Source organism: Cydia fagiglandana, chromosome 26, assembly GCF_963556715.1.
Source record: "Cydia fagiglandana chromosome 26, ilCydFagi1.1, whole genome shotgun sequence".
In the NCBI taxonomy this organism is placed as follows: Eukaryota; Metazoa; Arthropoda; class Insecta; order Lepidoptera; family Tortricidae; genus Cydia; species Cydia fagiglandana.
The window spans coordinates 3589260-3603200 of record NC_085957.1 but is presented as its reverse complement, the minus strand read 5'-3'; positions in this window follow the sequence as shown (position 1 = coordinate 3603200).

The window sequence follows — 13941 nt, the reverse complement described above, 5'->3', positions numbered from 1 at the left end:
AAAAGAAAGAAAAATCAGTTTTTTTGTATTTTTTTTCCACCGGTAACATTAATTGTTGTTTACAATATGTTGACCAATCACAACGTGCCGCCGTCACCAATAATGCTGCTATTGGTTCAATATCTCGCACCATATTTTGGTTTTGCACCTCCATCCTGTCAAAACAGAAAACAAAGGCGCACGATCACGTACGCCTGGTTCGTCTTAATTAATACGCAAAAAGTTCGCGAAACATTGTTTCAAGTGATTATCTATATCCAAAAACGAATTTTCAAGTGTAGTGTTCACGTTTATCGTTGAAATGGCGACGCGGAAGCTGAATACCATCGAAGATTTGAGCGGTAAGTACACCGTAAATAAACAATGATGCTCCGAGCTGTGACGAAATTTATTTTATTTACACTTAGATTTCCGACATCTGTGCGGTTCGTTAGCTCGTTATACGCTTGATTAATTGCGATTTGGCTCCTGTTTGATCAATTACGCAGTTAATTTAGTACAATTTTGCAACAGCTGTCTTTGTTTACTTGAGCGATGAGAGCGCTCAAATATGGCGTCATTAAGCATTGAACTTTTTAAATAGCAGAAGGGTCATTGCAATACATTTGCGTCATGCAATTAATGTTAGAGATTGCGTACGTGATTAAGTTTACTTCGAATAGAAACCGTCTATGTAGTAAATGCGTATATATCATTGTACTGAGTAGGAAGTGTGGACATCCTAATTTGGTAGTGTATTATTCTGTAGTAAAATGCCTCTTGGTGAATGCTGATTTCCTGGTACCTGTACCTATTGATCGGTAGACATTTTGTTTACAAATTTTGTTTGTAAACAAAGATTCTGCTTACCTGTCTCCTGAGAAACATTGATCAATGTAAATTCACAGGAAATATCAGTTTATAACAATATAATCTTTTCACACCACCTATTCGGAAAAGAGCTTTTTCTTCCCTGCTAGGAGGGATCAAAGTGCCACTTTTCCTCCCTGCTAGGAGGGATCAAAGTGACACTTTTCTGTTCAAGCCTGCGATCATAGCATTTCGCTGGTTCAAGCACACTATTTTTACATTTTTTTGTACATCATTTTTTTTAGCTTAAATAATCTGTTTAAGCATCAGATTGTGTCAACATAAAGATTTTTTTATTTTCCTCATAGTTGATGTGAAAAGCAGTATGTGTCACACGGTATCAAAATTATTTCGTCTTGGTCGTTAACACTTGAATTCCTCATCACGCTCAGGATTCTACTTTAGAATCCATCGCTTCATTCAGGATTCAATGTACGCCCTTGACGGAAATATATCATTTTCCATCCTATTTTCACGGAAACATACGAACGTGTCTTGCAATTTCAGTCAATCTCAGTACAAAAAGTAATGAGGTTGACAAATACGTATGTTTCTGAAAAAATATATTGTGCACTATATCTGTAAAAGAAACTACATAGCAACATACATTGCAAGTTCAATAAAAGCTAAAAAGGAACTACAAATCTTCCCATTTCAAAACACCAATTGAGGAGTATCTTATCAAAAGGGCTTATTTCTCTTTACAAACCATACAAAATAAGCTCCTTTGAAAATATACTCTCCAATCATTCTACAGTTGCAACCAATTTAGCCAATTTGTAACCAATTTCAGTCCATAGACCCATATATATTTGGAGCGTTTACCCAATAGAGACTGCTATTCTTGTATGATTGCCGGATCTCATGTGACTGCGGGGTCATATGAATGTAAGTCATATATTAATTTCTTTAAGAGGTTATATCTGAAAATAGAATGTGTGGGTGAATTGGATTGTTACAACAGTTTGGGTATTTGATTCATACAATGCAGACAATATTGTTTGATGTTAGTTGTGCAAAATCTCTCAGTCTGTCTGTCACCAGGCTGTATCTCACGAACCGTGATAGCTAGACAGTTGAAATTTTCACAGATGATGTATTTCTGTTGCCGCTATAACAACAAATACTAAAAACAATAAAATAAAGATTTAAGTGGGGCTCCCATACAGCAAATGTGATTTTTGACCAAAGTTAAGCAACGTCGGGCGTGGTCAGTACTTGGATGGGTGACCGTTTTCTTTTTGCATTTTTTTCCGTTTTTTTATTGCTTTATGTTACGGAACCCTTCGTGCGCGAGTCCGACTCGCACTTGCCCGGTTTTTTTACCCCTTAAACCTTTTGGGGGGTAATCTGTAATTAAATAGATGATCACAATCAACTGTGAGTTTAATTTTATTCAATGGTAGAAAGTCACTAGTCATAGTCAATGATTGATCTACTGCGCTTTTGTATTTGGTCGGTTAACCAATAAATGTTATAACTACCCGAAAATGTACAAATTGTTTGTTTACTTTTATTTAAATACCTAAGGGCCCCCCCCACATCTGGCGTCTTTCGAGCGTCGGCGTCTGTCGGCGTCGGTTCAGCGCTATGGAAAATGACGTCGCTGCGCAGTTGCGTCGACGCTGCGTCGACGTTGCGTCGACGTCGGCCATAGAATTGTAGACGCCGACGCTCGAAAGACGCCAGATGTGGGGGGGCCCTAAAGATACAGACTATAGGGTATAAAAACAAAGCTTAGTTCAAAATTTCCATAGTCCAGGTCAAATACAAAGTAATTAAATGAATACATTTTCGTTCCTTTCGGCGTCGAGACCCTGGGTCCGTGGGGTCCTGGCGCCCTGAGTCTCTTTGGAAACCTTTCAAAGAGACTCAGGGACGCAACTGGGGACCCGAGAGCTGGCAGTTACCTCGCTCAACGCTTTAGTCTGGCAGTTCAGCGGGGTAACGCAGCCAGCATCTTGGGGACCTTGCCACAGGGGCCTTTTTTAGATTTAGTTTAGATTAGTTTTATTTTATTTTAGAATAGTTTGTATTTAGTTTAATTTTAAGTTATTTTTATTTATTGTTTTTTGACTTGTTTTTGTACCATATATATGATTAAATGAATTGAAGTAGGTCATGTCCACAGACAAAACATCCACCAGACTGAGCATAGTAGCGCTACCCCCTCTGCCACGCATACGGTAATTCTCGAAAGTGTCTTTGTGTGACGTCCGTGTCTTTGACCGGACCAATCACGGCATGGGACTTCGCTCACCTCGTCCCGCGCAGCCCCGCATTTTTGGCATCATCGGTTGCATGAAATAATTGCTCTAAACTCGGTCTAGAGGATTCCTAGTCTATGGTCAATAATCAATTGCACATTCCACGTCTTAAATCTTAACAATAATGAGATTACAATGCCATCCGTCATTCCTTCCCAATTAATATGTCATTGGCTTAAACGCTTATAAATCATTTTTATTGCTTTGATAAGGCAAATACGCGTCGTTTCTTTTATTTTTAGTATAATTTACCTGGAAAAGTTATAATATAATTGCTTCCTACAAAACCGAAATGTGACAGCGATTCAGGGTCCGAATCCTGCTGTCCCATTCTAATATATGGCACTATCCCTTTCGGCTATTTAGGGTTGTCAAAATTCAAGCCATTATTTAGATATTTAATTCAGGCAACAAGGCCCATATTACAAATACCTTACAGACTAACATACATATGTATTTTATAAACTTAAAAGTTAACACTATTTAGACGACAAAACGGCGGATTATCTTATCTGTGGTCGTGCACGCAAAGGGACGTCAAGATGTGTCACCCCTAATAATTGCTCGGAGCAATGCTGAGTCGAACGGAGCCGAGTTTGCCCGAAGTCAGAAGTTTCGCACCCCTGCCTGTACATGTACATACATGTAAAAGTATTTCCTAGTTTATAGTTTGCCACTATCGGTTAATCCTGGCCCTGTTAAAGTAACCTCGCTGATAACTACTGATAAGCTATCAGTTACCGATAAGTATTAGTTCGTTACGCTATACGCACTTTAACGCGTAGGCACAGAATAAATAATAGTACTAGGTACAGAAGACTCACTCTCTAACAAAACGCGTCTGTTACGATCAGGACAGATACGGCCGGTAGGTGGCGACAGCGCCACGCGCGGCTTATGGCTAGCCTCCAAAATTCGTGTGGAACGGATGTACTTTTAGCTACCTGTAGCAAAGCGACGTTGCGATGCCTAATATAATTGGCGAGATCAAAGCCACACGACTCCGCTGGCTTGGTCACCTGGAGAGGATGGGGGAGGATCGTGCTGTGAGAAGAGCGTATGTGGGGCACCCGGGCGGAAAACGTCCGCCTGGGCGTCCCAGATACCGCTGGAGTGACGAAGCCCAAAAAGACCTGTCCGCCCTCGGAATACCCAACTGGCGTGAAGTGGCGCAGAATAGGGCAGAATGGCGCTCTCTTGTGTCAGAGGCCAAGATCCTCTTTGGGTCACTGAGCCAGTGATGTATGTATGTATGTATGTAGCAAAGCGACGAAATCGCGGAGTGAGCCACGCCTGGCGTAGGTACGTTAGTTATTGAATTTTTCAACTTTCTGCTTCCAGTGCCCAGGGCTGGAATCGAACCAGCGTCCTTAGGGATCGCCAGGGGGCGCCATAAGCCCTCAGGAAACTGCATATTGTATATCTCTGTTTGGCCCGATGGTTGACTGGTAGAGAATGCCATTAGGACGTCGACGTGGACGTGGACGTCGTGGCTAACAGGTGGGACAGTGGCCTTCTGAAACACTGGTCCTCTATGCACGTTAGCCTCAATAATAAATTTAATTTAATGTAATATATTTAGTTTAATGTAATATTTTTATTTGTATAAATTTTACGGGATTGTAATTTATTGAAATTTAATTTTTAAATTTTTATAATTTTTAATTTTTAAATAATATTTTTAATTTTTATTTTTATTGTAAATCTTGACAATGTTATAAGTTTTAATTTTAATTTAATTTAATTTAATTATTTTAAATCTAATGGAATTTTAGTTACGATATGGATTCTATGGTCCGAAATAAATGAATTTTATTTTATTTATTTATTTTATTAGGCATTAAGTCCGCCATTTGTACATTATTTTTATGTTTTGTGCAATAAAGTTTAAATAAACATAAGTACTTGGAAAAATTTGACCCGAGTGGCACCTGCAGATAGCAGAGGACGCTGGTTCGATTCCAGCCTAGGGCACTGGAGGCCTTGGTCACTTTTCTTTGTTTATGACATTTATTTCGGTTTATAATACACGGTGTAACATGAGTAAACCGAATAATTTTAACAGCGTATTCCTGATCATATTTAGAGACAAAAATGTCCTATAAACTTTTTTGAAATTCGCCTACTTTCAGAGATATTATTAATTAAAGAAGATAACAAGTTTTTATTGTTACATAGTGTAAAAGGTCTTTTTGATGGTGATGTTGCTGTTATGGGACGTAGGCTAAATATCCTTATCGATAGATGTCAAAAAGTGACAAGTAACACTTTGCAAAAAGTGGGTTTTACGAAAAAAACATGTAAAAATCAATTTTAAGTGACAAGTTTACCAATAACATTTATTTATTAAGTACAAATACATTCAAAAACGTGAAAAAAACAAAACAAAAAAAATTTTTTTTTGGCGGAATTGACCTTAACTTATATTACATTTTTTACTTTTTTTGACCTCAGAAATGCGTGGTTAAAATTATTCGGTTTCCTCATGTTACACCGTGTATAACATTAACAAGGTCGTCTATCCATCTTGTGGGCGGACGTCCTACGCTGCGCTTGCTAGTCCGTGGTGTCCACTCGAGCACTTTTCGACCCCATCGGCCATCTTCTCTGCGTGCAATGTGGCCTGCCCATTGCCATTTCAGCTTGCTAATCCGGTGGGCTATGTCGGTGACTTTAGTTCGTCTACGGATCGTTCGTCTTAGGTCGCCGGAAGACGCTGGATGCGGGTCGCTTCCAACCGGCCCGTATGGAGGTCCATCCAAGGTGGAGGCATATGTTCAGCAGTGGAGGTCTTATGGCTGAGACGATGATGATGATGAATATAACATTGTACAAGTACAGTCGCCATCAGATATATCAGAGCAGCCAATCTGTTCAAATATATCTGAACAAAGCCTCTTTTATCAACGTTAAAGTGCATGTTCAGATATTTATGAGCACCTTGGCTGCTCCTATATATTTGAGGGCGACTGTAGCAGGCGTGGCACACTCCGCGATTTCGTCGCTTTGCTACAAGTAGCTAAAAGTACATCCGATCGACCCCAATTTTGGGGTTTGCCATAAGCCGTGCGTGGCGCTGTCGCCACCTAGCGGCCATATCTGTGCTGATCGTGACAGACGCGTTTTGTTAGAGAGTGAGTCTTGAGTACCTAGTACTATTATTTATTCTGTGACTGTAGATAAACGCAAGATCCCATCATACTCGTACAGGGGGCCTGAGGCCGTCGAACTTTTAAAAATAACCCAATTGCGCAAGGCATTCGTTCGTACGGCAATCATCCGTGGGGACGCGCTCCGTTTTACTTGATGTATTGATATTGCTTTAATTATAGGAAATCAATTCATTAGGGTTCCGTACTCAAAGGGTAAAACGGGACCCTATTACTAAGACTTCGCTGTCCGTCCGTCCGTCCGTCCGTCTGTCACCAGGCTGTATCTCACGAACCGTGATAGCTAGACAGTTGAAATTTTCACAGATGATGTATTTCTGTTGCCGCTATAACAACAAATACTAAAAACAGAATAAAATAAATATTTAAATGGGGCTCCCATACAACAAACGTGATTTTTGACCAAAGTTAAGCAACGTCGGGAGTGGTCAGTACTTGGATGGGTGACCGTTTTTTTTTTGCATTATGGTACGGAACCCTTCGTGCGCGAGTCCGACTCGCACTTGCCCGGTTTTTTTTATATCACGCTGGTGGCTAACAAGCATACGGATGGAAGCGGTCACGGGGAATTTCAAATGTCCTACAATTGGACCTCAAAGTTTCTCCATACCAACCAAATTTCATCTAAATCAGTTCAGCGGTTTAAGCGTGAAGAAGTAACAGATAGATAGAGTTACTTTCGCGTTTATAATATTATTAGTAGGCATTTGTAAAATAGCAACACATAGTTGAACGTAATAGCACTATTTTGACCATTCGCTCTGCAATAAACTAAGATTGCAGAAGCATTCAATTTTAATCTCAAATAGCAATGGTAGCCTAATTCTGTTCTCAACAACACACAAATATTTACCCTATCCTCTCGCAATTAGGCCTAAAATCGTTTGCTGAACTGCACTTTTATAAGCCATTCTGGTTCAGGACTGCATATTGCTCTCGAAAGCGTATCATGTGTGTTTTAAATTAGCATACTTATCGTTGCTGGTATATAACATGTATGGAGTTGTGTAGGCGTTTGATTGGGAATATCATGTGGTTTTTAACCAGTTGTTTGGCGAAGGAGAACATTGAGAGGAAACTATTATTATTTTTGGACATTTTTATTTTTTATATTTTTTATAATTTGACTGATTTTTACTTTTTACCTACTCTTTTCTATTTTATAGAAAGTCGTTTTATATTATATTACTGTTTTTTTATTTTATTGTTTTTAGATTATTATTCTCTTTATTCATCATTCTTCTTAGGCTAGGGTTTTTATAATATGAATATAAAAGTAACATATAAAAACACTTACAAAACAATAAAAAATACATATAAACACATTATAAAAAACCTAACCTAGGGTGCCGCCGGCAGCGGGGCAGGGCCCAAGCTGCCGGTGGTCAGGGCCGCAGAGTGAGGAACCGACGCACTATACGCGCCGTGTCCAAAATTACCGCCTTCTGCATCTGACCCTTGATCCAACCACCCAGCGAGAGTCTCTCTAGGTGTTGGTCGAGACTCTTCGCTATGAGACCATTCGCAGATTATTATTATCTTTATTTATTTTTCTTCTTAAGTTAGGTTAATTATAATATGAATATAAAAGTAAAATATAAAAACACTTACAAAACAATAAAAAAAATTATAAACACATTATAAAAAACCTAACCTAGGGTGCCGCCGGCAGCGGGGCAGGGCCCAAGCTGCCGGTGGTCAGGGCCGCAGAGTGAGGAACCGACGTACTATACGCGCCGTGTCCAAAATTACCGCCTTCTGCATCTGACCCTTGATCCAACCACCTAGCGAGAGTCTCTCTAGGTGTTGGTCGAGACTCTTCGCTATGAGACCGTTCGCTGACACGACTATAGGAACAATGATCGTCGAGTCAACATCCCACATGGCGGTTATCTCGTGAGCTAAGTCTAGGTACTTGCTGGATTTGTCCTTCTCGGCCTTCACGAGATTCTCATCATGGGGGATGGTGACGTCGACGAGCACGGCCCGGCGCTGCGATCGATCTATCAGCACGATGTCAGGCTTATTGGCTACAATAGTCCTGTCAGTGATGATAGATCGATCCCAATAGAGCGTGGCACGACCATTTTCGAGAACTGGCGCAGGTGAGTACTTGTAGTACGGCACTTCACGGTCCACAAGGCCGTATAGGAGGGCAAGTTGCTGGTGAATAATTCTGGCTACGAGATTATGTCTGTGCAAGTACTCGCCGTTAGCAAGATGAGAACAACCGGAGATAATATGCCTGAGTGACTCTCCGGGACGGCGGCATGCCCGACAAATGTCGACCGTACCGTCCTTCAGGATATATCTCCGGTAGTTATTCGTCATGATAACTTCGTCCGCAATTGCACAGACAAAACCCTCGGTTTCTCCGAAGAGGTCCCCGAATCGTAGCCAGTTCACCGACGCGGGTAGGTCTACATCGGGTCCCATGAGGGCCTTGTAGAACCGCCCGTGTAGCTGCTTATCCTTCCATACCGCCTTGCGGTCCTCGGTGCTTAGTACTACAGGTTTGCGCCAGTTCTCGTTCGCCAAGGAGAGCGGCGTGAGGCCCCTGTCAGCTGCCACCACATCACGATGCATCCCACACTCGTTGTTGAGGAAATAATTCCTGAGATTGTACACCTCACGGTTGTGGAGATTTTTGGCGTTTAGAAAGCCGCGACCTCCACATTTCCGTGGGATGTACAATCTCATAACAGACGAGCGTGGGTGCAGCATACGGTGTGTGGTGAGCAGCTGTCGGACCCTCCGATCCAGGGCATCCAGCTCGGTCTGAGTCCACCTTAGTATGCCAAAGGATTATGTGAGTAGAGGCATTACCCAGGCGTTGAAGGCGCGCACTTTGTTGCCTCCTGACAAAAGACTGTTAAGTACTTTTGTGAGCCGACTAAAAAAGCGCTCCTTCACCGACCGTCTAATACTCTCTTCCTCAATACCCAACGACTGTGACATACCAAGGTATTTATAGGTTTCTGATTCAGAGATGGATCTGAAAGACATTGTCTCAGAAAGTTGTAAATTTGTTGAATTTACAACTTTCCCCCGCTGTACGTGCATAACCGCACATTTATCGACACCAAACTCCATGTTGATGGCATTACTGAAGACTTCGGTGGTTTTCAGTAGCTCCAGCAAGTCTTGGCTATTTGGTGCAAATAATTTGAGGTCATCCATGTACAGAAGGTGAGAAATGACTTCACCCCCTCTCCGAAGCCGGCAACCTAGTTCTAAATCCTTCAACAAGGTACTGAGAGGATTCAGAGCTAGGCAGAACCACAGGGGACTCAGACTATTATTATTATTATTGATATTTTTGTTGTGACGATCTTTTTGTGAAATGCATTTTATTTTGTCATGTAAAATTTAATGTATTTTTACAATAAGAAATAAATTAATCTAATCTAATCTAAATCTATTAGGAAACACGTATAGCCGTATAGATAGCCCACGCAATGGATGTTTAATTTATACGTCATAATTTCATAGAAGTTTGACGTTCTAAATAACATGTGCACTGCGGAACCCCTATCTAAAACTGCAAAATTAGTGTACCATTTTTTTGATAACTAGTATAACATTTATTGAAACTAGATAATGTAATGTGATGTGTGTGCGATGTAGGTAATGTAGAGGCCCAACGGAGCCGACATGTCCGTTTGATAAAGGTTCCCTTTAAAATACGAAGATAAAAAAAAAAATGTGCACTGCGTCAAAATCGCTGCAGACTTTTCATGGTCTAACTCGAGCAGTTTATTTGCTAAATATGAATATTCTATAAATAAAAATGTTTTCACTTATGACGCCATACTTGCACGCTTTTGGCAAGTGCCCACTACATTTCACCATCGATTCTAATAAGGCCATTGATATACAAGGTTTTCATGGGGTATGCGAAAGATTTTAGCCACGCATTTCTGAGTTTAAAAGAAGGAAAAAATGTAATATGAGTTTAGGTCAGTTTCGGCAAAAAAAAATTGTTTTTGTTTGTTTTTTTTTTTAATTTTTTGAATGTATTTGTATTTTGTACATAAAAAGTAAATGTTATTGGTAAACATGTCACTTAAAATTAGTTTTTACTTGTTACTTTTTGACATCTATCGATTAGGATATTTAGACTACGTCCCATAGTAGCAATATCGCCACCAAAAAGACGTTTTGCACTATGTAACAATAACAACTTGTTTTTTTTTAAATTGTTATGAAATCTGAAACTAGGTGAATATCAAAAAAGTTTATAAGACATTTTTGTCTCTAAATAAGATCAAGATACGATACGCTGTTAAAATTATTCGGTTTCCTCATGTTACACCGTATATTTTCCGCACCTGTGGCACAGAATAAATAATAGTACTACATAGGTACAGAAGACTCCCTCTCTAACAAAACGCGTCTGTTACGATCAGCACAGATATGGCCGCTAGCTGGAGACAGCGCCACGCGCGGCTTATGGCTTTCCCCAAAATTGGGGTGGAACGGATGTACTTTTAGCTACCTGTAGCAAAGCGACGAAATCGCGGAGTGAGCCACGCCTGCCTGTGGTGTGGTGTCAATCGGTACAGTTTCCGCTTTATTTCATAGTTATTTTTAATACTACGAGTAATGATCTGTTTTGTATATTTGTGAATCTGCGAATGCTGACGACGTAAATGTATCTTCCTACGTATCTTATTTAAATCTATCTACGCTCTCATACAGCGGTAGGGTTGCCAGATTGAAAGGCGCTAATATCGGGAAACAATATCAATTTTTCGGGATTTTGGGACTTAATTCGGGAAAAAAAAATACATTCATATTAAAGTGATTATATTAAAAACAACGATATTTTACATTATTGGCACTAAGTCAGCTCGCTTGCTCGGCGACAGTTCGGAACTTGAAATTATTGTTTTATAACGTGAAGCTGTTTTTCGGGACAAGTTTCACTTTGTCGGGAATCGGGAACACATGGTAAAAATCGAGAGAATCCCGCCAAATCCCGACCATCTGGCAACCCTATACAGCGGTCGGCAACCTTTTAGCAACCAAGGGCCACATAGTAGTTAACGAAGCTGGCGCGGGCCGCACTTTGTTAATATTTATGACTTTATCAGACATTGTCGTTTGTCAATATTACCACAGAATAAATAATAGTACTAGGTACAGAAGACTCACTCTCTAACAAAACGCGTCTGTCACGGTCAGCACAGATATGGCCGCTAGGTGGCGACAGCGCCACGCGTGGCTTATGGCAAACCCCAAAATTGGGGTTGAACGGATGTACTTTTAGCTACCTGTAGCAAAGCGACGAAATCGCGGAGTGAGCCACGCCTGATATTACATACAAAAACATGCTTAAACAGGGAGGCTCGCGGGCCGCAAGTGAGAGGTTCGCGGGCCTCATGCGGCCCGCGGGCCGTCTGTTGTTAACCGCTGCTCTGATATAAACAAAAACACTCTTTCCTCACTGCCATTGCCAGCTAAAAATAAACTACCTGTTTACAATCCGTGTGTTTACTACTTTCATTTTAATTACCTTATCTAAATATTGAAAGTCGCTTCGACTTTGTGCAACATGTCAACATAGTCTGTACTTTTAGGTATTTAAATAAACGTAAACAAACTTCATACATTTTTGGGTGGCTATAACATTTATTGGTTAACAAACCAAATACAAAACCGCGTGGATCTATCACTGAACGACTTGGCTTTAAGTATGTAACTTTATTCATAATATAACCTAGGTCAGCCATTCTCAGAGTGTGTTCCGCGGAACCCTAGGGTTCCGCAAAGCCTCTGTTGGGGTTCCGCGAAAATACTTCTAATAATAAGAAAAAAACAATTGGTATATCTGGTCGACAGTGACGAACGGAAATATTTAATTTGGGGTTCCGTCAAATATTTCGCTTTCCAAAAGCTGACCTAGGTAGATACTGATAGACAACACACAACCTAAACATAGGAATTAGAAATATAATATAGGTACCGTTATTTGTACTACCTACTTCGAATGTTATGGAAATGGAATCCCAAAGGGGGGTTGGGGTTGAAAGTTTAAAGTCGCTAGTCTTACTATATCTATGCAACTGAAAAACAGAAAACTGTTTGTGTGCGTGTACAAAACATATTTTGTTACTCATCTTTTAATTTGCATCCACAATTTGCCTACAACTGTCAATAAATAAGATAGGCGTCTCCCGTAGCCAAACAATATCTATCAGCACGTCTGCCCGCCTTGAAGGTCAAACTGCCACTGCATCGTAAACAATAATGGCGGCGAGCGTTGAACTTGAACCGCAATTTTACATTTACAGTTCAATTTGACGCTGAAGCCAAATATTTGCATGCAAAACTGTTAGTCCGCGATTTAGCCACCGGTAAAGATAACTTTGTTTTTATGTTAGACCGGCAATTATATATTTGCAGTTATACTTTGTGAGGAAGCCAAGGATTTGAAAGGAAAAGTGTTTTGGGCATCGGTAAATATAAGTTTGTATTGATAAGCGCGGGAAACGACGTTCGATTTTCGAATTTATTTAAACGGTGCTGCATGATAGGATGCACTTATTGCATGTTATATTATTAGCTATTTTAACAAAGTACGCACGCAAATAAGGAGTTTTTGGATTTTTAGTGTTCCGTACAAAACTTTGTTTACGGAACACTTATGGGATCACTTCGGTCTGTTTTTCTCAAGCGTAGATGTACTCGTAAACGTATTTTTCCAATCTTTCCTTTTTGTTTTTACACGGCTTGGAGTTTAATTTAAAAGGTACAAAGATGTATTCATAAAATGTCCATTTGTTTTTACATTTATATGTATACTTAATCATAAAAATGCAATGTTGCTAAGGGGTACTAAAGGCCTGTGCGTAATTATTATATGTACAGTGGAACCTGGATAATTGCAATATCAAGGGACCGGCCAGTTTTTGTCAATTAACCAGGTTTTTCATTTAAGCAGGTCGTGTCAATTAACGAGGTTCAAAAAATCGTTGTGTCAATTATAGAGGTTTTCATTAATAGAGGTTGCGTTCTGACAAATTTCTTTTATGGAGGTGCAAATAACCCTTTAATAGTACATTATTGTCGAGGCTCGGAAGTAGCTACTTGCAGGCTGAGGATTCGTTTTAAACGGACGACCTTGGGAGTCCGTTTAATTGAATCCGAAGCCAGCAAGTAGCCTTCCAGCCGAGACATATATAGTGCTTTTCTCAAAAATGGTGCAAGAAATATAAATATCATAGAAATATTTTACAAAAGCAACGTTGTTACGTATATATTTTCACAGAAAAAAGCCCTTGCCGCCTTTTTATTTTTTTTATAAAAAAATAGAAGTGTATTTTTCTGCCGAAAATACGCCAACCTATTTGAGACAACTAAATAGTCGCGGTACTAATCATCTGTTTGGCTGTTTAATGGGCCTGTGCCTTCATTTGATATGGCCATTTCAACTTTTAAAAAGTTTGGAACTCGACAAATAATGGAATTTGTATGCAACATTGCAGTCCCAAAATCGAGACTGCAATGTTTTTAACTTTTTAATTTTTGACTGACCATAAACTACGCGCTTCGCGACCTATTTTTTAAACAGCAAAGTCTACTTTGCCGTCCATTTTTGAGAAAAGTAGATTTACACGCTTACGTTCTGGGTTTCTGGTCTATATATTGCT